This window comes from Eulemur rufifrons, chromosome 5 (assembly GCF_041146395.1).
Source record: "Eulemur rufifrons isolate Redbay chromosome 5, OSU_ERuf_1, whole genome shotgun sequence".
Taxonomy (NCBI): Eukaryota; Metazoa; Chordata; class Mammalia; order Primates; family Lemuridae; genus Eulemur; species Eulemur rufifrons.
In genome coordinates, this window is record NC_090987.1 from 5,624,347 (window position 1) to 5,650,775 (window position 26,429).

The window sequence follows — 26,429 nt, forward strand, 5'->3', positions numbered from 1 at the left end:
GCTGTTTACTTGAACACCTGCACCCGATCTTCAATTCCCTGTATGTGGTCTCAGCCCTGTCTCCTCGTCCCCTACTCCAACAGAACCATAACCCAGGTGCTGGTAACAATCTCTGAAACTGACCACCCTTCTGACGTGCAATGTCAGGATCTCCAGGCACACAGTGCCCCCAGTGCAGCAGAACCCCTGGGGGTTGCTGACACTCCTTGGTGTCACCTGCCTGCCCATCAGATTGTTGTATATCGCTCTACGCTGAGCTCAGCTCTACCATGACACCTGCCGGGCTGGCCACCGTCTAATGCGAAGGCTGCCCAGATCAGACAAAATCCCAACAGACCCCATTCAACATGTGCTTCTCGTATGTTCTTCTATGTGAAGTTTAAGGTTTTTTTTTTCTTTTTCTTTGCCTACAAGTTTGTCAGACTACTGTGCTGTGACCCTCATCTTTCAGTTTTAAAATTCTTTCAATTATGAAATATTTCAAACATATGGAAAAGTAAATTTTATTTAACAACCCCCAAATCTCAGAGGTTCTATTTCTTTCACAAACTACCTGTTCTTCTCTGTTTAGCTGCACATTTTCTCAGCGCTGTCTTTCTTCTGGGACGCAAACTGCCAGACCAGCGCTATCTGGAACTTTGCTGGCCCTAAATGGTTTTTAACTGAAAGTTAAATGGTCACTTATTTCTCATCATTCATTGGACCAAACAAATCCTGCTCAACCACAAGGGCCAGAACTGCAATTCTACCGTGTGTCCAGATGCTGGAGAGCCCGGGAACATTTAGTGACGTGAAAGAATAGCCACATCCTGGACTAAGTGGGTGAACCCACAAGTAGGTACAGTAATACTTCAGCGAGGACTATTCAATCCATGAGATAGCTGGAAAATAGATATCAAAATCATAGTCTTAGCAGGGCTGCCTTCATTTCTGGGGGCTCTAGGGAAGAATCCACTTGTAAGCTTGTTCTGGTTATTGACAGAATTTAGTTTCTTGTAGTTGTAGGATTGAGGTCTCCCATTTTCTTGCTGGCTATGAGGCAGGGGGTGGTCTCTGCTCCTCCGTGAGTGGATCTAGCGCTTCTCCTGCTTCACATCCCTCTGTCTTCTCCCACCACCCCGTCTTCCTGACTCTAGACAGAGAAAATTTTCATCTTTTAAGGGCTCATGTAATGAGACTGGGTCCACCTATCTTTTTTCCATACAATTTTCTAGTTATTTCAGCACTACTTCTTGAAAATATTCTTATCTCCACTGGAATACTTTTGTGATTTTGCAAAAATTAATTGCTCATATTAATGGGAGTCTATTTTTAGATTCTATCCTGTTCCATTGATCTGTTTGTCATCCTCACTGATATTGTCTTGATTATTGCAATTTTATAATAAGGCTTGAAATTAAGCAGTATCATTCTTTAAACTTTGTTCTGAAAAGACTATTTTTGGTACTTCCATTTGTATTTTAGAATCAGTTTGTCAATTTTTACCCAAAAAACCAAAAGCCTGCTGGGATTTTGACTGGGATTACATTGTAGCCATAGACCAATTTGGACAGAATTTGTATCCTAACAATATAGTAAGGATTATGGCTCATAAACATGTTGTGCATCTGTATTTGTTTAGATTTTCTTTAATTTTTCCTTGCAATATGTTATTGCAAAAGTCATACACATATTTTACTAAATTTTTTCCTTAGTATTCTTTTATTCTAATGGAAATAATATATTTAAAATTTGTTTCCTTTCTCCATATATAGAAACAAATGAATTTTTACATTGAGTTTCTAGTTTGAACTTTGTTAAATTCACTTGTTTGCTCTAGGTAAGATATAGTTTTTAATTTCTTTGGATTTTTTTTATGGACACAATCATGTCATCTACAAATAAAATATTTTTTTCTTTTTCTTTTTCTTTTTTTTTTTTTTTTTGAGACTTAGTCTCACTCTGTCAACCCCACCTAGCTAGAGTGCAGTGGCCTCATCATAGCTCGCCACAACCTCAAACTCCTGGGCTCAAGTGAGCCTCCTGCCTCAGCCTCCTGATTAGCTGCAACGACAGGCATATATCACCATGCCCAGCTAATTTTTCTATTTTTTGTAGAGACAGAGTCTTGCTCTTGCTTAGGCTGGTCTCAAACCTATGACCTCAAGCAATTCTCCCACCTCAGCACTTTCTCCATTTCTGAACTTGATGCCTTTTATTTCTTTTTCTTTCTTAACTTTACTGGCTAAGATCTCCACTAAAATGTCAAAGAAAAGGACAAGAGCAAACATCCATGCTTTGTATCCAATTAAGTTGAAAGTGATCAATATTTTACCATTAAATCTGATATTAGCTGTAGTTTTTAATAGCTGCCCTTTATCATATTGAAAAAAATTCCTTCTAATCCCAACTCTGATGATTGTTTTTATCATAAAGAAGTGGATTTTGTCAAATGCTTTTTACGAATTTATTGAAAAATCGTATGATTTTTCTCCTTTATCCTATTAATGAGGTATAAATTGCTGCTCATCTCTAAATGGCTCTATTGGAATTCAGGTTTTGTTTGGGGAGATTGTGTTGGTTTTTGGTTTTTATCATGGCTTTTTTTTTTTTTTTTTAGTCACTATCTAGTATTTGTATGCTGTGCAGTAGGGGTAAGTTACACCTATGCTACTGAAGTTTGATTTGTCTTGGGAAGTTTACCTCTTGGGATACAAATATTTACGGGGAGCAATAAACCTTTTTGTGAATTGTGTTAATTCTTTTAATCAGGTTGTTCAATAATAAAGCACATCTATAATAAAAAAAAAAATTGTGGCCACATGTGCCACACTTTTAGTTCAGAAGCTCAGTAAGGAGAATTTTCTATTGTCTTACTGAGTATAATGGGTGTTAACAACATTGGGATTAGAATTGTCAAGATGACCAAAAAAAAAAAAAAAAACCTGTAACTTGTCCTTTCTCCAGAGGTCAAAATCATTTAAAACCCACATTCCACAAATGTGGAGGGTATTTTTCCATTTGACATTAATTAAATTTCATTATTCTAGCAGTCAGTCAAACAATAAAATTTACTCTAATTGCAAGGGAAGCTGAGGTCCTTCAGAGCTATAACTCACATCCTTCAGGACCTCACATCGTAAATGAGGAGATAGGGCCAACACACAAAGATTACAGATACCATGAACTAGCACAAAAGATACATTGTAAATCCAATGAGAAATGATAGACCAAGATGTTTTTCTCCTCTCCCAGCAGAAGAAAGAATACCAGGAAACACGCCAGTGGGAGTCAGATTAAACACTTGATAAGATGCTTTTAGTTCTAACAGTTTATGATTATGAAAAACTATCCAAGAAACTCAAAATTTAATGTTTGCAAAGTGGTAAAAGTTAAAATGAGGAGAAGAGATCTATACCAGCAAGGTCGGATTTAGGCTCCTGTGACCCTGATTCGTGACTCTCCCAATCTCTCTCCTTCCTCTTTACAGTGGATGTTTGAGAAAAATTTTAAGAGTCTCTGTCACTGATTTCCTGAAAATTCACTTAGTGTAATGAAATAAGAATGATACTTAACCTCCATAGCTGAACAAGACACACTGTAACAATATTAAAATGAAAGTAAATAAACCTCCTGTCTCTCAGGTTGGGCTGTATTTTCCCCAACACTGTGGGGCTACTGGCTAACCATGCATTCATTTATTCCTACCACTTAGAATTTGGAGACTGCATGGAAATAAAGCAAAGTTCTAAGTTCTCTGACCACTCACAATTCTGTCTCCCCAGACCCAGAGTAGAACTATTTTAGATGAATAGCTGGAGACAAAATCCGTGAACTTAAATCTTTATCTCAGCTTCTGGATGTGAAGAATTGTAGGTATTACCATTTTTCTGTTGAGGTAGGAAAGATCTCATGATCGATCACTAAAGAAAAGGAAAGTCAAAATGCTTAACTTCTTTCTGCCAAATCATATTTTATGTAAGTAATCGTTTCTAAAAAGATTTTCACTCATTACTTTTTTATAGAAATAGAAAAATCCATCCTTAATATGGACTCTCAAGGAATCTCAGTCAAAACGATCTTGAAAAAGGATACTTCTTGATTTCAAAACTTACTACAAAACTATAGTAATTACAACAGTGTGTACTGGCATAAATGCAGACAAACAGAACAATGGATTAGAATAGAGAGCATAATAATAAACCCTCATACACATGCTCAAATGATTTTCAACAGGACACCAACCATTCAATGGCAAGAAGAGAGTATTTTCAACAAATAGTGTTGGGGAAACTAATATATCTACATGCAAAAGAATGCTCTTACCATAGACCATATACAAAAATCAATTCAAAATGGATCAAAGACCTAAACGTGAGAACTATAAAACTCCTCGAAGAAAACATAAGGGGGAAAAGCTCATGATACTGGATTTGGCGATGATTTCTTGGATAGGACACCAAAAGCACAGACAACAAAAGAAAAAATAGATAAACTAAACTTCATCAAAACTTAAAAACTTTTGTGCGAAGGACATTATCAACAGATTGAAAAGGCAACCCAAGGAATAGAAAAAATATTTTAAAATCATGCATCTCACAAAAGATTAATATCCAGAATATATAAAGAATTCCTAATATTCAACAAAAAAATTAAAAAAAGGTAAAGGACTTGAATAGACATTTCTTCAAAGAAGATATACAAATGGCAAATAACCACATGAAAAGATGCTCAATATCACCAATTTTTAGAAAAATGCGAGTCAGAGTCATAATAAAATGCCACATCACATTCATTGAGATGGCTATTATGATATAAAAATAAATAAATAAAACAACAAGTATTAGCAAAGATGTGGAGAAATTGGAACCCTGTGTATTGCTAGTGGTAATACAAAATGGGGCTGCCCGTGTGGAAAAGAGTATGGCAGTTCCTCAAAAAACGAAACATGAAATTACCATATGATCCAGCAATTCTACTTTTGGGTAAATACCCAAAAGGTTTGAAAGCAGAGACTCAGACATTTGTCCACCCATGTTCATAGCAGCATTAGTTACAACAGCTGAAAGATGGACCCCCAAGGCAATCACAGCAGCAACAAAAATAAATGAATGGGACATGATTAAATTAAAAAGCTTCTGCACAGCCAAAGAAACAGTCACGAGAATAAACAGACCACCTACAGAATGGGAAAAAATTTTTGCATACTACACATCAGATAAAGGACTGATAACAAGAATCTATTTAGAACTCAGGAAAATCAACAAGAAAAAATCAAGAAACCCTATCAAAAAGTGGGCAAAGGACATGAATAGAAACTTCTCAAAAGAAGATATAAGAATGGGTAACAAACATATGAAAAAATGCTCAACATCCCTAATCATCAGAGAAATTCAAATCAAAACCACAATGAGATATCACTTAACTCTAATGAGAATGGCCTTTATCAAAAAAACCCAAAACAACACATGTTGGCGTGGGTGTGGAGAGACAGGAACACTCATACACTGCTGGTGGGACTGCAAACTAGTGCAACCCCTGTGGAAAGCAATATGGAGGTATCTTAAACAGATTCAAGTAGACCTGCCATTTGACCCAGCAATCCCATTACTGGGCATATACCCAAAGGAAAAAAGGTCATTCTGTAACAAAGACACATGTACCCCAATGTTTATAGCAGCACAATTCACAATAGCAAAGATGTGGAAACAACCCAAATGCCCATCAATACATGATTGGATTAGTAAGCTGTGGTATATGTATACCATGGAATATTACTCAGCTATAAGGAATGATGAAGATACGACATCTCTATGGTTCTCCTGGAGAGAGTTGGAACCCATTATATTAAGTGAAGTATCCCAAGAATGGAAAAACAAGCATCACATGTACTCACCAGAAATTGGTTTCCCTGATCATCACCTAAATACAAATCTGGGAATGACACCAATTGGATATCAGACTGAGGTCGGGGGTGGGGGAGGGGATGGGGGTATGCCTACACAATGAGTGTATTGCGCACCGTTTGGGGAGTGGTAACACTTGAAGGTGCTGACTCGGAAAGGGGGGGTGGGGAAGGGAGGGATATATACCTACATGATGGGTGCAATGCGCACGACCTGGGGAACAGACACGCCTGGAGCTCTGACTTGGGGGGAAAGGCGGTACAGGAGCAACGTATGTAACTTGCAATTCTGTATCCCCCATAACAAGATGAAATAAAAAATGAAAATTAAAATTAAAAAAAAAACAGCTGAAAGATGGAAACAACTCATTAAATTAAAACTCATTCATTAAAAAATGAATAAAAGTGTGAGATACACACACACATGAAATATTACTCAGTTTCTAAAAGGAAAGAAACTCTGACACAAGCTACAACATAGATGAAACTAGAACATATTATGCTAAGTGAAATAAGCCAGTCACAAAAGGACAAATATTCTATGATTTTTCTTAAATGAGTTACCTAGAGTTCTCAAATTTATAAGGGACAGAAAATAGAATGGTGGTTACCAGGGGCTGGGGACAGAAAAGAATGGGAAGTTATCATTTAATGGGTACAGAGTTTCTGTGTGAGAAGGTGAAAAAATTCTGGAGATGGTTATTGATAATGGTTGCGCAACATGAATGTACTTAATGCCGCTAAACCATGTATTTAAAAATGGTTAAAACGGTAAATTTTACATTGTGTATATGTTAGCATTAAATATATGTACATTTTTAAGGTAAAAATAAAAGACTTTTACTGGGATATGCTAACGTCCTGATAGTCTAGTTAAAAATCTTAACATTTGAGAGGCATGTGAAATTTGGGTGTATCAAATATTTAATTATCATCAGTTAAGATATTTAACCTCAAGTTTGACGCAACAGTGCTACCTGACATTGCACATTGACTCTTACCATTTGTATTTCCCAGGACATCAAATTATTAATATTTTACTGAAGAAACTTTTCATGTATCTCTAAATTGGATTCCATTAATTTTGTTCTCTGTGATTTCTCAACTTTGTTCAGAAAAAAAGCTGCACACATAAAATGATTAAAACATTTTTGAAAAATTATAATCAATTAAGTTAATTTTGTTTCCTATATCATACCAGATATAGAATTGTCAATATTCAAATGTAAATATTTTCAGAAAGAAGTTAAAAAGTGACCTATCACTTTTCCATTATGCCTATACACAAGGCAAATTCTAGCCTATTCAGCCAAAAACACTTTCAAAGCAGAAAATCTGATAATACTTTGTGACAAAAGAACTGGGTGCATGAAAAACTTATGACATTTTTCACAATTGCAGGATCATCAGTTGAAGATATTTTCTCAAAATGTCAGTAATAATAAAAATCTACATTTGTCAAGCAGTCACTACTTTTCAAAGGACAGTGCATACTTATGAAATTTCAAAATTTCTACTAAATTAGCACTTCTTTAAAAATCTAGAAATTCCAAGTTTTTATGTCCATTATCTTTGAAATGATTATACTTAAAACCTCCTCATCACAGTGTTGACAACTTCACTGGATAGATATTTAAACTTTATTTGTATTAATATTTCATATGTTGGTTCTCCTTTCATAATTCTAAAACATTTCAACAAAAATTGGTGATTTTAAAAATTGTATTCAGCAAATATAATTATCATTATGATCCAGATACCATGTTAGATGCAAATTGTACAAAGAATGACAACGTCTATTAAATATTGATTGGAAGTGCTTTTTTTGCAAATCCATGGAATTAAAGGGAAATATAATTAACCAACTCTTGCTGTACCGAAAGTGAAATGTAACAGTAATTGAGGAATCTTGTTGCCGATTTCCACATTGTACTCCATTGAACTATTTTAGCAGAAAAGCTAAATTAATGGCTTTCTATCTTGCCCTTTTCTGTTCTCACCAACCACTCTCGTAAGTATCCTAAAGAACTGAAAAATAACCAAACGATTGTCAGCAAGGAGCTTAAGAAGGAAAACAAAGAATCTTGACAAAAAATTTTAAGTTAGAATGAAGAATATCTCTAAACTTATTCATTGAGACACTTTTATAAGCATTGGTCACACTGCAACATATTTTTTTAATCACAGAGAAGCCTTAGAAAAACAAATGTTTTTGATGGAGCAATACTTTAAAGCACAAGCTCTCCTTCATAAACAAAAATGTTTCTTTCACGCTGCTAAGGTAGCACATTTGGTTAGCAGTTTTGGAAAGACATCATTAGCTCCTCAGCACAGGAGTCCTTTCCCACGTGTCGGACTCCTTCTGCAAAGGATCACCTTTGAGGCACACAATCCCCTTGACTTCAAAGACACAGGAGGCGATGAGCTTGCCATTAGCATGTCAAAGTGTTGCAACTGGAGCCTGTGAAAATGAGGAATCCAGCTCTGAAGTGCAACTTTCATGCCCCTTAAAATTAAGCATCCTAAAGGTTTACAAATCTGATAGAGCCTAACGCAAGTCACTTAACTTTTGCTTTGCACACAAATGCTATACTTCGCTCATGAGTTTACTGTATGTCCCTCGATGTCTAATTTCCTCTTTGTCTCCACACCAGAACTATCTTAAATTCGAATCTACTAATGTATTGTAAATCCCTGTAGAGTAGGTAGGAACTAAATACTTTTTTCAAACAACAGTAATCAGAATTTACAGGGGGCAAAGGGTTTGATAATATACTAAAATGTGTACCTGAAGAGAAAATGAGTAAATTATCTTTTCTTTCAAATATTAACTCTTTTATCTAGTCTTCAGATTTACTTATATTAGAATGATCTCATAAAGATAATACAGAAAGATTATCTTGGCAGGTATTGTTTAGCACCATTTTCTTTTATGGCTACTTTATTTCTTCATCGTGAGTGAATTTTAGGGAGCCAGTTTTGCCTATTGCCACCTAACAATTACCTCCATAACTTTTTGGTTTAAGCTCATTCACTCATTTTTATAACATCTGACCTCATGGGTGAGGAAGCAGAGGCGGGCTCAGTTCTCATGCGCCATGTGGCACTGACGACTGAGGTCACAGGGTGGTACTCAGCCCTCGGAAAGTTTGCCCCAAGGATCCGGGACACCTTCCCTCTTGTGTATGGACCTTGCAGGGGACGGTCAGAAGCATGAGCTCGGCTGGACCTGTCAACTGAAGGGCCGACAGGCGACCTCTCCAGCTCAGCAATGTCCGAATATCTGTACTTCTTGCATGGTAGCTCAGTGTTCCAAGAAAGGCTGTCCAGAAAACTGAAAGTGGGACTTGTCATTTTCTTGAGAACTGGATGCAATACCTGGCACAGCATCGCTTCTGCCCAAGTGCATTAGTCAAACAATCCCAGAGCCCAGCTAGGTTGAGGGGAGGGGACATGGAGCTCCCCCGCCCCCCAGGAGAGGCATCAAGGAAGAGTTACAGCTGTTAAAATACACCCGGCTGATGGACGAAATGGACTCCCCGGGCAGACCACAGACAGAATCCACTGTCCTTAGTGGGGAGAGGGGTTGGTCACGTACCCTTGTATTACTAACTACCATGAGGTCTTTTTTTTTTTATGATTTTGGAAATTTTGATATTTTCTTTATTTCAGCTTATTACGGGGGTAGAAATGTTTAGGTTACATATATTGCCTTTGCCCCAACCACGTCAGAGCTTCTGTAAGTGAACAGAAATTTAGCCCTTAAAAACCATATTTAAACAGCTGCAACTGACATTTCCCAACTGACCCTGGTGGACCACCAGGTGCCAGCCCCCACAACGCACCCTGTGGGCCCACCAGCAACCCTGACCGGATGGCAGCCCGGCCCTGCAAACATTCTGTCTTGACAAAAGCCCACAGACCCTAAGCCAGTTTCAGCCTGTTTACAGAGACTGAGCACAGAACACCTTCATGCCCTCAAGTTCACCTTTTGACATAAAGAGCCAAAATTCTACCTCATTTTAACATTAAAACTCCACCCTAAAATGAGGATAGAGTGTATGTCACCTATATGTTTGCCCACTGTGCATGCATTTGACTTCTTTCATGAATATTTAATGGATTTTCCCCAAACCTGATTATGCACCTAAGGCACACCCTGAAAATACAAATGCCAGCTTTCCCTCTCCCACTTCAGGGTGTGCTCTCGGTTTCCCCATAGGCTACGTTACCTTTTCGGCAGATTGGCTCCTTTTAAAGGAAGTTTTCTCCTTTCCCTCCTGAGCGCCTGCTCCGTGCCCCCGCAGGTGCAAATTGCAGTGCTTTACCTGGAGATTTCCTTTCTGACTTAGCTCACCTTTACTGAATCATTTAGCTATTGCTTTTAATTAAAGAATTATCTCGGTCACCTGTGAGTTTCTTCTAATCAAAGCAGCAGCAGAGAATATAAAAAATAGAATTTTTAGTAGGCATTTGCTAACTTACAGAATATATCTCTGCACAGAATAAAAGCGGCATATTTGTTACCATGCCTTGAAACCCTTATAATTAATGTATTAACAGTATCAAGTATAGACATCATTTTACTAATAAAGAGATATCCATGTGGTTTCAGATTCAATAAATAATCACCAAACTGTGAGGTAGCATTATCCCATTTTATGAATGGAAACCTGAAGCCTATAAAATTAAGTAACTTTCTTCAGGTCACCAAGCTGTGAGATGTCAGAGCTGGGACAAGCTGCCTCCCTTGTGACTGAGTGCACACACTGCATCTGTGCAATTGAATTACATCAATATTTTAACACAAAATCGTATGATGACATTCAGTGCCATTTATCTTCATTCTCTGTGCAACTTTGACATTCAATATGCAGAAGTTCTTATGAGCCTGTATGCACAGTATCTCAGTACCTCTTCAAGTCCCAAGGTATTTGTATTCAAAACCTCCCACCTAAGCCCTAAGGACATCATAATTTATATTTATACCCTTTACAACTTGGAGATAATTACATAGCAGTTGGGCTGTTTTTCCCTAACTACCATACTAATGTTCAATAACTACACTTTTGACAATCCACTGGCATCCAATTAGCAGAAAACATCTTAGTAAATGCAAACATCGTGCCCATTTGATAGACCTGAGGTAGGCTATTTGACGCAAGAACTAATCAACACTCAGGTAACTGCACTGGTATTGGTCTTAATATGCCAGCTAAGCACAATAATCTAATTATTTTAAATCTACAAAATAAGTTTTATCATTTAATGAGAATCACATATATACTAAATATTAAAATAATGGCCCTTACAAAGCATATTTTCAATATCACCAGCATGCATAATTTTAAACACTGTTGGTACATGAAATTACTATAAGACCCAATGGATTTAGAGTATAAATTACACATACTCCTGGACTATTTCTAATAGTCAGACAGAAATACAAAATCTATACATTGCATAAAATTTGCAATATATGCATTTAAACAGAAATAAATAACCTATAGGAATAAGCTTATGATTGGCATAAATCAAAGACTTTCTGAAGTTGGTCCTTGAATTGACCAATATGTAATAAATTTGCTTGCTACATCTTTACTTAATAAAACCTCCCCAAAATCATAAAAGCTATTTTGAAAATATTTTCAAACTTTAAAACATATCTCTTTTAAGTTTTTTGGTGATAAAATGTGAGTATATATTTTTATGTCTTTAAACAATTTACTATAGAAAATCTAAAACAAATATAAACCGAGTGATACAATAAACCACCTTTCACTCATCACTCAGCTTCAACATTTCATCAATCACTCATTTCAACATTTTCATCATCCAGCTTCAACCATTTTTCACAGCCAATACTGTTCCATTCTTACTCGCAGCAGCTCTCCTATCTCACTGTTTAGACACAAATCCCAAATATCATATTCTCTTGTAAATGGGATGAGCATTTAAAAATTCAAATTGTGCTAAGTTAGGATATTTTATAAATTTAATAAACACTAAATTTAAATTTTCATTATTATTTTTTAAACTTAATATGAAATGGGTATTTGAAACAAAGTTGAAATGTCAATATTTACCCTACCCAGTTACTGTTGTCAAGAAATTAGGGCATATCACTTGCTAATAAACAAACAATGCTTAAGGCAAAACTATTGTTATTCATTCCCTGGTGACTCAAATATTATTCATGTAGTTAAAGCCACTGGGTATATTTTTTATTGTTTATACCATGCCTAATTTCAAAACACTGCAACAGTCTTGTACATATTTAAAATAGTAGCACATGATTTAATTTTTTAAATGTATACACTAATTCAAATTGTTTCCTATCCAGGAGCCAAAATCAGTTTTATACTTATTACAACCTATTCGTTAACTGACAAAAAAATGAAAATATAAGCTGTCATATTTTCATTCAGTGAATTTATTCATTCAACAACTATTTATTTGGCACTTATTATATGGCAGGCTCTTCCATGTATTAAAGATGAAATAACAAACAATAGCTCTCCATCCTGAGTTCACAGTCTAATGGGAAAACAGACAATTTAGAAATAGAATTATAAATGTATTATATAACACCATGCAGCAATAAATTCTATGAAAAAATAGCCAAGTAAAATGATAGCCAAGTCAGCGACGTGGGGGAGAGACAATTTGAATCCTGAGGAAGAAACCTACATGTAGTAACTTGAATGAAATGATGAAGCAAGCCCTATAATGGTATAAAAATAGCAAGGGCAAAAGCTTTGATGAGGGGGAATAGGATCAATGTCTAAAAACCTGAAGGTGGCCACTGGAGCTCGCATGGAAGGAGAAATGCGTATCAGAAAATATTGGCAATTGGCCAAGATTTATATTCTGTATAATTAAAAAGTCCTCCAGGTATATTCTGTTGCATGATGAAGTTTGAAATTCACTGTTCTAGAGTATGAGGGGAAATTCGAGCATTAAGCTTCGAAAGTATTCCCAAGCCCATTGTCTTCCAAGCAGCCACTGCCCCTAAATTCACAGGGTTGCTGTCAGCAACAGCCCCTGGTGTAAGGATTGTCCACACTGATCCATCTCCCCCGGACGGTCTTCAAGGGCAATATTAAGCCCTAAATAAATATCCTTCCCCATCTGTACTCTTTTCAGTGATCATATTCAAGGTTATAAATGCTGTTTTTATATTAAAAAGCAAAGTTTCTCATGTTTATAAAAACCCACTTATACTTGAGCAAAGAGGTATTTGAAAATGATTTAAAAAATCTGTTAGCAAGTCAATTCCAGTTATTAATATACTTCATGTGCCAGGAAAACAAAATGTTTCTGAATATGAATATTATAATTATCTAGATATAAAATATCACTATAAGATCAGGTAACTTTCCCTTCCTGCCACTGCTATTAGGAAAGGAAACATCAATATTGACTCTTTGGGGAAAACATGGGAAACTAGTGAGTCTCTCAGTCCATGATCTGGGGCAGGAAGGTTGCATCTTGTTTTTCTGGGACTTCAGGAGATAAATTCTTCTGGAGACCTCAAAGTCTGTATAAATAGGTGAGAATAGTACACATCTGAAATAAGCTTATCCTATCAGGATGGTATTTAATTTTTATTCTGGTTATCATTTAGATTGATCAAATTTTCAATGTAAAGAATAGTCTTTTTCTCATTTTAAATGTTAAAACTCATCTCAGTGGGAAGTATTATAAACTCAGCTTAATGTGCTTCCTTTACAACTTAAGCATCACTTTTGTCATATTAAAATCCATTCCTTTTTACTAAGATAAAATTAAAAAGAACTCCAGCCGAATATAATTAAAAACTTGGACTATATATCTTCCAAGAACTGAGTGATTTCTGCACTGTGGGGAGTTCTATAAGCTTTCCCACTGTGGCGAAGTTCATAAGTGCAGTTGAAAGGATCCGTGCTGATTATAATTACATTCTAAATTAGCCAATATTAGCACTGTGCCAAATAATTCACATAGCATGGTTTCCATGTTAGACAATCAATTACAGTTCAGATGAATCCATGCAAAAATCTATAATTTTTACTTAGGATCACAGTTTTTGTAATTTAACATACTATTACAGCAGAGCCCTCAAAAGGTCAGGCAGAACAATGGAGAGCAGTTTCCAGGTAGTAAATGTTCCTTTATTGTCACAAGGGGGTGAGGAAGCTGATTATATCCACATGCTTGATAGGATCAGAATTTTAATTTATTTTGACATTCACCTTACAGTATAGTATACTTTAAAGTAGAGAAAAATTTTACCTAAAACCTATTAAAACATTCACACGAGTGTACCATGATGATATGTGCCCCTTAGAATTTGCTGCGTTGACAACTCATTGGGAGACGGCAGACATTGAGAAGAAACACCACAGAGAAACCACACCAGGTCACTGACCGCCTGCCTAGAGGCCTAGGAAAGAAAAGTTTTGTATTTTTTCGAATCTGAGAACTGAGATTTGCTCCCCCATCCCCATTCTACCTATTGCAATGGCATAATGGACTCATTCCAGAACAATCTGTAGTTTATGCTCCCCATATGAATGTATTAGACCTGTAGAAACACCTATTAATTTTCTTTTAATATGTAAAGTATCTTTCAGAGTGCCAAATAGATTAAATTTGGTCCCTAAATTCCTCAATACAGTAAAAAAGAAAAGCAAACTTATTGTTTTCAAACAAAGATTAGAATCATGTTATTATAAATAATAGGGATTTTTTCTAAGATTTTAAAATTCAAAGCCATCAGAATCTTCATAGTCTTGAGTAACCTGAAAAGATACTCCACCAAACTGTTTTCAGATCTACAGCAAAGAAAACACAAGACAAAAAATTGCAGATGATTAAGAAAATTAATTGAACTATGCAGGCTCATCTTTGTTATTTAGGCCATTGGTTCTAAATCAGCCAGACACACACACACACACACACACACACACACACACGTCCTGCTCTCACACCTTAATTCTTTTTTATTTTAGCATATTATGGCGGTGCAATGTTTAGGTTACACATATTGCCTTTGCCCCACCCAAGTCAGAGCTTCAAGCCTGTCTATCCCCCAGATTGTGCTCACCGCACCCATTAGGTGTGAATATACCCATCCCCTCCCTCCCCCCCACCTGCCTGACACCCGATGAATGTTACTATTAAATGCGCACTTAAGTGCTGATCAGTTAATACCAATTTGCTGGTGAGTACATGTGGTGCTTGTTTCTCCATTCTTGTGACACTTCACTTAGCAGAATGGGCTCCAAGCTCTACCCAGGATAGTACAAGAGGTGCTAGATCACCATTGTTTTTGTGGCTATTACTCCATCTCACATCTTCATTCTTAATCATCAGACCCCTCCTTGGATTTAAAGCATCGTCTGGGAAAGCCCGTGTTAAAGCACCTTCCATGGAAGAAGCAGTTTAAGTTATTATCTCTCCTAAAATATTTGCTGATATTTTCCTTTTGTATTGTCTGAGAAACAGATCGGTAAATGAAAGGATAAATATAAAAAACAATGTAGATGTGAGGGAGGAAGAAAGGAATGGTCGAGACTGTGAGGCCCCATTTGAGGGGCATAAACTCAGAGATGCTGCCCCAGGCGGTGTGGACGGCACAAAGGCAGAGGCCACTGCTGGAGGAGGAGAGGAAGGTATTAATAATTTCCCTGCAAAGGCCACACGCTGCAGAGGGTCAGAGCCGGATGTGAGGGCCAGGTGGCCCAGTACAAACCCCACCTCTGCTGCTTTAATAGATGCAGCCACAAGAGCAAATCTCTTAACCCCTCTGTGCCCGCAGAATGGGAATAACAACCGCCCTCCACAAACACACTGGGGTTTTGTGAGGATCCAATCTGTAAAGCCTGAGATCAAGACTTCACATGTGGTAACACCCACAGAAGTGTCCACTCTTATTATTGAAATTGTTCTTGTCTTACAATTAAAGATTTATTTCCCAAACAGTGCACAGGAAAGAAAGAATGAGAACATTACTCTATTTGGTTTTATTGCTGCTGCCATTTTGTGTTTGTTTGTGTAGCATCATCTTGGTTGTGTTAACCCCAGCACACTGGTGGTATCTTGGGTAAAGAAGCTAGCCAGGTGGAAGGTGCTCTGAGTTGAGATAAGCCGAGTAGCCTGAATGCTGCTTCTCTCTGGAAGCATTCCTGCTGTATTGTAGGGAAAAGGTGGCCACGGCAGCTGGAAGGAGGCGATGCGCCTTCCCTCGGCATCCAGCCACTAGCAGGGAGAAAGGTGGGCACAGAGAAGCATTAGGCCCATTAATAGCTCAGAATTGCTAAGCCCTGTGTTTGCCCCTGGCTTGCCTCTTCTATTTGTGTTGTGTTTTTACTGTTGTTGCCTCTTTGGGAATTTGTATTTTGCAGAAAAGAAAAAAAAATGTCTAATATGCTTACAAAATATTTCAGTAAGTTCCAAAGATCGTCTGTACAACATTGTGTCCTCGTTAACAATACGGTATCACACACTCAAAAATCTGTTACGAGGGTAGATCTCACGTTAAGCATTCTTACCACAATAAAATAAAAATTAAAAATGTTAAGATACGTTTCAAGAAAATGCATACATTTTAGATTATAAACGTAAACTACATGACATATAAAACAAATAATATATGATAAACGTAAAGGTCTTTCCCTTTATTCTACTTAAAGAGCTTATAATTCTGTCTTTTAAGAACAAACAGAAGGAATGAATTATGCATAGCTATGAAACAGAAAACATATACTAAATATACAACCAGAGAAAGCAGGTAATTTTTCTATAATATATGATTCACTGAATCACATTTATTCATATTTACTCAATGTTTACTGAGGTCTTCTATGTGTCAGATACTGCTGTAGGTGCTGGTGATACCACCGTGAACAGAACAAAGCCCCTGACGTCAGTAGCTTGTGTTCTGGGGTGTCTATCTGCAAGGGTATTGGGGGTGGAAGGATGCAAGTCAGAAACAAAATATAAGAACCAAAATAAGTAACATACCTAACATAATAGATGGTGATAATAGTTACAGAGTAAAATTAAACAGGCAAAGAGAAAAAGAGGAACAAAGAGTTTTATGAATTGGGGGGAGTTTGCAATTTTCAAGAGGAGGCAGTGAAATGGGCCTTACTGAGAAGGTGGCATTTGAGCAAAGGCTGAAGAAGAAGGTGGAGGAAGATATTCAGGGGACGGCCATTCAAGGCAGAGGGCGCTGCAAACGCACATGCCCTGAAACAGGTGCAGGCTTGGGGTCAGCAAGGTGGTGTCACTGGAGCAGGGTGAAGGGATTGAGCATTAAGGGCTAAGGTCACAGAGTATCGGGGGAGACCCATGATGTAGGGCCTAAAAGACCACTGTAAGGGTGTTGCCTTTACTCTGGAGGAGGTGAGTAGCCAGTGCAGAGATGTAGGAGGAAGAGTTGCTGGACGGATGCTCTTGGGTGGAGGGTGCGGGACCCAGAGTGCAATAACAGGATGGAAGCAGAGAGTTCAGCCACAGTTCACAGCAGAAAGGCTGAGGTAAATAAATGGTACCACTGCTGGTGGGTAAACGCAATGATGAGAACCTGTGGAAATTCTCTTCTGATTGCTTTTATTTTTCTCAATAAAATAGTAAGCATGGTCACCAATAAAGAAAAGTTATATCTATACGTAAAAATGCCCAAGAATTTACACATTTACACAGATATTCTAGGAACTTCTATACATCTTGGAGAAAATATGAAAGTTAATGTTCAACATTAGCAATACAATCTAATCAAGTTAACCTGTCCAACAGCCCGATCAGCGCACACCAAAAAAGCTAACAGCAAGGCAACCCCCCAATAGAGTACGGACAGACAGACGGACATTCTGGGAAATTTGCAAACAGGGATAAGCATATGTGACGAGGACGGTGTACACTCACACCTCACCTAACACACTGGTGACGTGTGCTCAGTCATCCCATTACCTTGCCTGAGCTCTCTATGAAGCAGATCATAGGACGTCGGCTTTAGCTATACAAGATATGAAACAGTGGAACTTATACACAATCATTTTTACCAAACAGAAACAATTAAATGATGATCATTTACTCTGGTTCCTCTTCATGTAGAATCATCTTAGCGGCTGTACTACAGAAATAATTCACAGCCTGAGAAGCCCACCGTGGTCTCTCGCCTTGGTTTCTCCGCCCCCGTGCAATGTGTATCGGTGCGTGCACCACACCCCCGCAGGGAGGCACGTTCTCCGTGCACCACACCCCCGCAGGGAGGCACGTTCTCCGTGCACCACACCCCTGCAGGGAGGCACGTTCTCCGCGCACCACACCCCCGCAGGGAGGCACGTTCTCCGTGCACACACCTACCACTTTGGCCAGCTCCCTCTCGCCACGCTGCATTTACTGGGGAGGCTCAGTCTTTTATGAAGAGACATTTCTATCCTCACGCCAGTTTAAACTTTATGAAGATGGTTTTGTTTTCTTCCTCATTTATTTTCCTTATTTCTTATAAATAAGATAGACAGGTAGAGCCTGATTTTTTTCAAAAGTCCTTGTGCCTAATACATTGAATATTAGTCATATGCATCTTTAGAAATCAGATTACCGAGTCATTGTCTGGTAACCTTATGGTTAAGACTCACTAACCATCTTCCAAATGTTCTCAGATCCTGCTTCCCTCACTCCTGCACTGCCAAATAGCTCATGCAGCACTGTGCCGGGACTCCAGTAACTATTCCTTTTTTAAGCATCTTCACGTGGAGCAAGAGTGCCCCTACGTATTACCAAGGATCTGCAAATATAATTACATGCCGCAACTGATACTGTGAACTATACAAGATTTCATTATATGATCTAACACAATTCTTGAATGTTTGTCTCAAAATTTATCAGGCCATTGCAAGAGAAAATATAGAAATGGCAATTAAGTCATTAAAATTAGTTCTTATAATTTACTTGCCACATTTTTGTGATTTATATTTATACCACCAAGTGATGAAACTTTTTAAAGTAACTTTATATTTCAGTCATATTTCACTAACTTCCCCATCTCTGCCACCATCATATATAATTAAATCTAACTGCAAAATATCTGGTCCTCCTCATTTCATTTATGGACCATCAAGTTTATCTTCAAAAGATAAAATTATTGAAGAGGTTTTTTGTTTTGTTTTTGTTTTTTGCTGAGGCTCCAGAAAAATAGGATTTGAAAACAGATAATGAGGTAACCAAATAATTCATGGTGATGGTTTCAGTTTTTCTTTAGTCACTAATGAGACTAGAAATAATCACATTCCTGGCTTTGTCCACGGGATTAGAAATGTTTCCTGGCAAACGGGAAATTTCTTAAGCTAATATTTGGGTCTCGAGTAAGGACAGAACTTCGGTAGTTTTAAGATCAGAATAAACGAACACAGGAAGACAGTAGTGTCAAAGCTCCTCTCAGCGATTTCGATCTGTCAGTCTCTTAGAGATGACATAGTTTAGAAGACCAAACACACATTTGTGTCAGCAGAGATTTTTAATTAGCTTTCTGGCTTAACAGCAGTAATGGAGGGAGGAGAACTTGGGTCGCCACTTAGTGTGTTTTGGATCCTTTGAAAACTGACTTTTGTTCCCTTTTGAGCTGCAGCATTGACCGCCCTGCATCCCTCCGTAGGAGCTTTGCAGAGTGACAAGTCGGCTGTGGCACAGATAGTTCCTAATTAACAGCGACAGGATATTGACTGGGGTAAGAGGCCAAAGAAAAGCTTTAGGGCCGTGAACTTTCCCTTAGCATTCAGAAGTGATTATTCTCCCAAGATTTTAGCTTGACCATTGCCTTTCTGTCATGAGTATTGGAAAATCCCTTTTTTAAAAAATGTTACTGTTGTAGCTCAGTTGGAGGAAATGAGTGAAAGATCACTAATCAATGATCATTCTTACCATGAATCAGCTCTTCTATTTCTAGCTGAATCTTACAAAGTACATTAATTACAAAGCACTGGAATAACCAGCAAATAGTTTCTGAACCTAATATTTTTCTCCCCAAGGGTAGTACTATATTCTGAATTCTTCTGCCCAGATTTTTCCTATTCTTTCTGACACTATTCTCTAAATAGTGTTAACGCTGATAGTGAAAATAATAGCTGAACAATTCTCCTAGTCCCCCAATAACTACAGCACTTGAAGTCCCTTAAAGCAGCTACTCGAAAATGGAGTCCCCAAGCCATTTCACAATCCCCAGAGGGAGTGTCAGCCTGATTTCCTAAACCTCTTTCATTGAGTATTACACATTCATACAAGAAATATCTGATTCCTGCTTTTTTAAAATAATCTTTTATCAGGAGAATGAACAAGTGATATTTAAGACTTCATTCCCAAATTTAAAGAGAAAGATCAGTTCATCCTAAGATACTCTAGAAGTAACCTTTACTCCAGAAAGACAGCCCAGAGTAGTAGCTCTCTAACAGTGCTTTAACTGAGCACTCAGATTCTTCTGAACTCACTACAACAACCTCCTTGAGCAGGAAGTGTGGCAAGAGGAAATCAAGGAGATGGAACTTCAGAAACCCCCCTGCCTTGCTTTACCCGAAGAACTCCAGAGGTGATGGTCAAAGCATGTAGCAATCGGTTCCCACAGGTACTGCCCGGTCAGAATGACACCTCTTCTGTATAATGGTGTGAGCAGAGGGGTGTTTATGAGCCCATCATCAGCCCTAAGTCAAACCACTTGCATTGACTTGTGTGCTGGACATGAGCTTCTAAGTTAGTAAAAGGCATTTACTGATTAAAAAGAAAGTTTTAAAACTCCTTGTATACAAGAAGAATGTTCCTATTTTAACCTGCCACGATTGAACTGTTCGGCAACCAGTGGGAACTCAGTAAATGTCACATAGCATAAAATTAATTTCCTTCATTCGTTAATAAAGTTATGGTCTCAGAAGCAGAACAAGCTTTAAATACCGACAAGTTCAACTACCCCTATAGTACTTGAATGGCCGCCACACTATCCCAGATAAGGGACAAGCAGGCTTAGAGACAACTTCAGAGATGGAGGTATTCCAGGGGTAAGGAATTGCAGAGGAACATAATGTAGGAGCATGTCTGGCATGTTTGAGGAAAGCAAGGAGGCCAGGTTACTAGCATGGAGTTGGGCGTTGGGGCAACAGAAGGAATAGAAGATAAAGTTAGAGAGGTAACTGGCAGGATGTGAGGCTCTGTAAGTCCTAATAAGAAGTAGAATTGTTATTTCCAATGAGATGGAAGGAGAGGGTTTGGGGCAAATGAGTAACATAAACTGACGTGTGTTAACGGGATCATTGTGGCCGCTGTGTTGAACACAGACTGAAGCAGGGGCAGGGTCAGAGCAGGAGGACCAGTTAGGTGGCTATCACAATAGCCCAGGCAAGGTTTCATGGAGAATTAGACCCGGCCATTAGCCAAGGAGGGAGTGAGAAATAGATTCAGAAGATGGTTTTAAGGTAGAGCCAACAGAATTTCTTGAAGGATAAAAAATAGTCCTTTAAAGGAAAAGTAAAGGATAAACCCAAATTTTTCCCCTCAAACAGCTGGGAAGATGTGGCTGCCATTTACTGAGCTGAGGGACATTAAGAAAGGAGAGGCTTTCTGGGGTTACATCAAGAGCTCCGCTTGGGGTAAATCAAGTTTCAGGTGCTTATCCAAGTAGAGCTCTCACAAAGGGAGGCTGATAGGCAACCTGGCACTCGGGAGGTGTCGGCTGGAGAGGTAAATTTGGAGTCATCCGCATACAGATGGTGTTTAAAGCCATGAGATCAGTGAAATCAGCTTGGGAATGGCAGGTCAGACACGAAGTACAAAGACTGAGGCCTGGGCACTCCACTTTCTAGGAACGGGGGAAATGGGAAAAACCAGCAAAGGAGACAGAAAGTCAGGAGGAAAATGAGTGCCCAAAGCCAAATGAAGACCCTGTTTCTAGGAGCAAAGAGTGATCGCCCGTGTAAAATGCTGCTCTGGCTGAGGCGTTTGAGAGTTGGGCTTGGGTATAACAAGGTGAAGGTCATGGAGCCTTCACAAGAGCCACGGTGGTGGTGGCATTAGCAACCTGGTAGGAGCTGGAGGAAAGAAATGGAGCGGCAGTGAGATGACGACTCTTTCAAGAAGATTTGCTGTAAAGCAAGTTTATCTCATTTTAAAATGACCAACTTACAAATAGGTAGTATGAGATCCATTCTTAAATTTTTTTATTTAATTATTATGGATACCTATTTGACTGATGAGGAAACAGAGGTTCTGAAGTATTACATTAACATCCTAAGGCCATAGAGCCAGTCTTCAGAGGCAATAGCCAGTCCAGGCCTTCCATCATAACATGTAGTTTTAGCTTCTCCACTTCCATTAAATAAAACTTTTGGTTACATAACTATTCCAGAATAACCATAACACCAATGATGTCAACTTAAATCCCATTCATCTCTGCTAGTAATTCATCTCTTCCTCATCTTGCACTTGTGCTGTTGTTTAGAACTTTATTTTTGTCCTAATCATTTTCTTTTGGTTAGAGCCATTGCATATTCCATTTTATATAGTAAATTTTTAGAATCCTGATTCTGTCATTAAACACATTTTCTATTTCCCCCTATTCTAGGTAATCCAATATATATGTGAAATGGATGTAATTGTTCTTGTTTTTATTTTTTTCACAAGTATATCATCTCAATTTGTCTTAATATGTGAATTTCTGGAATTTTTCCATGTAAGTAACCTAAAATCCTCACATTGTAATTTAAGTCTCATTCTTACCTGGACAATACTTATTTAAGAATCCTTGGGGCTTTTCCATACATCATGATATATTATTTTACACCGGAAAATTTCAAGTGCAAGCATTGTCATCCATCATCCTTCCTAATTTAAAAAAAAGAAAAAGAAAATCTACTTTTCTTCATATTTGATGAAATATGATTTTTGAGTTGAATTGCCTCTCAGTGGCTGCATAAGCCACAAAACATACCCTGAGAAATCTGAGTTCATTGACCTGCTTGGGGTTAGCAGGAAAGTATGTGCCAAGAACAAAGATTTGGTATTGAGTAATATTGAGTTGTTTATTCAGTCCATAATTAGGGATGGAAATCTTTGTTTTCTGAAGCTCTTTCAGATAAACAGTGGTAAAATTCTCCCTCAGCTTGGGCTGCATGCACCTCTACTACATATATCCACCAGCAACAGCAGAAACTATACTATAACTAAACTATAAATGAACTATACTATAACCTAAACTATATGGAGCGGGATACTGTCATGCCTGTGACTCTTCCAATTCCCCACTAAAATAATTAAATTATTTAAACATTGAGGGAAAATCATGCAACTTAAGCTATAGCCTGGGAAACCTGATTCCCTCACTTCCTGAGATGGAGTCACCTTGGAGAAATCACATTCTGTGCACAGCCCTGAGGAAGTTTCCAATACCCACCTGGGAGACAACACAGTGAGCTGTGCCCTTACAATAGGATCAACAGTTTACACCGTGCCCAAAGAATCTAGAGAGTCCACGGTCACCTCACTGCACACTTGAACTAAAGACTCTCAGCCCACTGGCCTTTGAGAAGGAGCATCCCTCAACAGCTGAGAGACACAAACTGCACCTGAGAAGCTGCTTAGGGAACTGACATTTACTCACGTCTACCGACAGTGCCATTAGATCTGTGCATTTGTGGACAGAGTGAACAATGAAAAATGATGTGCGGTAAACAGAAATAGATTTGAAATAGAAGTAGTTTGAAAACAAACTGAGACTGTTATGAACAATCAGGAAAATCTCACATCTAAGAATCTAGCCTACCAGAACTACTAATATAAGTAAGCCACAAAATATACAATGTATTTTTTTGAAAAGCACCTGAATTTGGTTTGCTAGGATTTTATTGAGAACTTTTGCATCTATATTCATAACAGATATTGGTCTATAGTTTTCTTTTTTGTTGCATCCTTTCGTGGTTTTGTTATCAGAATGATGTTGGCTTCATAAAACATGCTGAGAGGATTCCTTCCTTCTTGATGTTGTGGAATACACACACACACACCCCCCATGGAGTTCTACTCAGCCACAAAAGAAAAATGGTAATACTTCTTGTATTATCCTAGATAGAGCTGGAGCCCATCCTACTAAGTATCACGAGAATGGAAAAACAAGCAGCACATGTACTCACCATCAAATTGATATTAACTGATCAACACTTATGTGCACATATATAGTAATGACATTCATCAGGTGTTGGGCACATGGGAGGGGGAGGAGGGAATGATATATTCACACCTAATGGGGGTGGTGCACACCGTCTGAGGGATGGACATGCTTGAAGTTGACTCGGGTGGGGCAAAGCCAATATATGTAACCTAAACATTTGTACCCCTTTAATATGCTAAAATAAATAAATAAATCAGATATATCTTTACCATGATGTATAAACAGATATATCTAAGTATCTGTCTGCAAGGGAGCAATTAGTTAAATAAATTGGGAACATCTATGCAAAAGAATGAAACTTTTAAAAAGTTAAATTATATATACATGTTGCAATTCACAGAGATGGCCTTTACAAGTTATATTAAAGTGTAAGTTGTATGAAACACATAGCACAATCCAAGTTTGTAGGTAAATAAGGAAATAAAACAACATATATGTACCAAAATATATGCAAATATTTATGTAAACATTCTGCATATGAATATTGAGGTCTATAACTAATGTAGATTTTAGAAATACTAAAATGGTTGAAGGTAAATTGTTAACAGTGGTTACATATGGGGAACGTCACTTTGGGAGCAAAACTATGACATGAACTATGTTCTCACATGTGTTGTTTAAATATTTAAATGGTATTTTAAAATAAAATACTAATTCCTGACCTACTTTCCAAAGAGCTTTGTAGTGAAGATAAAATTGGGTGTAATATTTCTTTGCAATATTATCTCAAGTGATATAAAATTCAGAGTAGTGTTATTCCTTTTGCACGAACAATATATTTATGAAATCCCTGAAGAAAAAAACAAAAAAATGAAACTAAATAAAGTTACACGGAAGAGAGTCTTATCATATCCAATGACCATTTCCACCCTCTGATTGTCGAAGAGGTGTTAGCATATAGGATTTGTAAGAAGAATTAATAACCCAGTATCATTACATAGTTCCTTTGGTTTCACCCACGTATTATTTTCAGCCAATGAGGGAATGATAAATTGTTGAATACTGCTGAAACCCTTACACTGTTAGTAGTAAATTCTCAATTTTTTTTTACTACTTACTAAACTCTTTTAGTAAGACTTTCACTTTATGTTACATTTTACTTCTAAGTTTATCATTCAATAAAGGGCCATCCACGAACTTCATTTTCAGCTACAGCTCAGATTCCTCTAAAATTCATGCAAGTTTTATGAAAGCTAATACATAAATATATGTTATATCAACATATAAATTATGTATTATACATATGTTCATACACACTCCACAAGCACAGAAGATATTCAACCTTTTCCTAACTGCAGTTCAGAAGAAACCAATATGCTTTAGTAATATGCTCTTGAAATTGGTTTTATCAAAAGCATAAAATAAAATGTAAGAAATCAATACTGAAACAGATTTCATAACTCAATGGAATAGTGCATCTTGTCATAGGTATGTGTACATTTAGAGAATAGCCAGTTATCCTGCTGGAAGACCTATTTGTGCTTAGACCTTGCATCAGAGTCTTTCAACTCATTTTACTTTTTTATACTTTCATTTGGCTAGCTAGACTATTAGAAAGACAGCTGAACGTACTATAGCAATCATGTTGTAATTCTGAAATTGTCAAAAGTATATGATTTTATTCTTTTTAAGGCAATTATAAAAAACAAGAATTCTTGTAATGCAATTTTCTGTTTGCATGACAGGAGAATAAAACCTCAGATGGAAATTGCTCGGATATTTCTCAAAACAATTTTGCAAGTTCTAGTTTTGTTAATTGATCATTTTTTCCACCATTTTTCTAATTTCTTAAAGAAGTTTTATAAAAACCTGCAAAGTACACTTTAAATTTTTTTAATGATATTCTTAAAATTAAATTGAAAAAATAGTGAAACAATTTTTAAACAAAAATCATATATTTACCCATCTGGTATAAACATATTTCTTATAATCTGACACCTTAGAGAACTGATTATTTTCAAGGTTTTCATAAGCTTGTTATATCAATAGGATTCCAGAGGAAAAGCAAACCAATAAAGATTTTTAGTGCTTCAACCTCTAGAAGCCTTTTTTAAATATGAAAGAGGCTCATTTTTTGTAGGGGTTAATAGAAAGACAGTGGAAGGTACCAGATGACCAACTAAGGGCTTTTCTTCTTCCTAGTTCTATGTGACAGTCAAAAAACAACTAAAAGAAGTCTTTCCCACAGACAGAAATATACAACTGGTATGTGGATTCTAGAATTGCCAGGAGGGAAGGAGTGTTCTACTTGCTCAAAGACTGGAAGTAAAGCATTTTTAATCCCAAGCCAATTCTAGAACTCATATATCCTATTAAATTGCTCTATAATGAACAAGTAGTATTTAAAAT

The 26,429-nt window shown here is 37.3% G+C and overlaps 1 pseudogene; it reads left to right on the top strand.

The window, feature by feature from the left end:
* The first annotated feature begins 17,010 nt into the window (after nt 1-17,010).
* LOC138383524 (low molecular weight phosphotyrosine protein phosphatase pseudogene) overlaps nt 17,011-26,429 on the top strand; it is a 35,638-nt pseudogene continuing 26,219 nt past the window's right edge.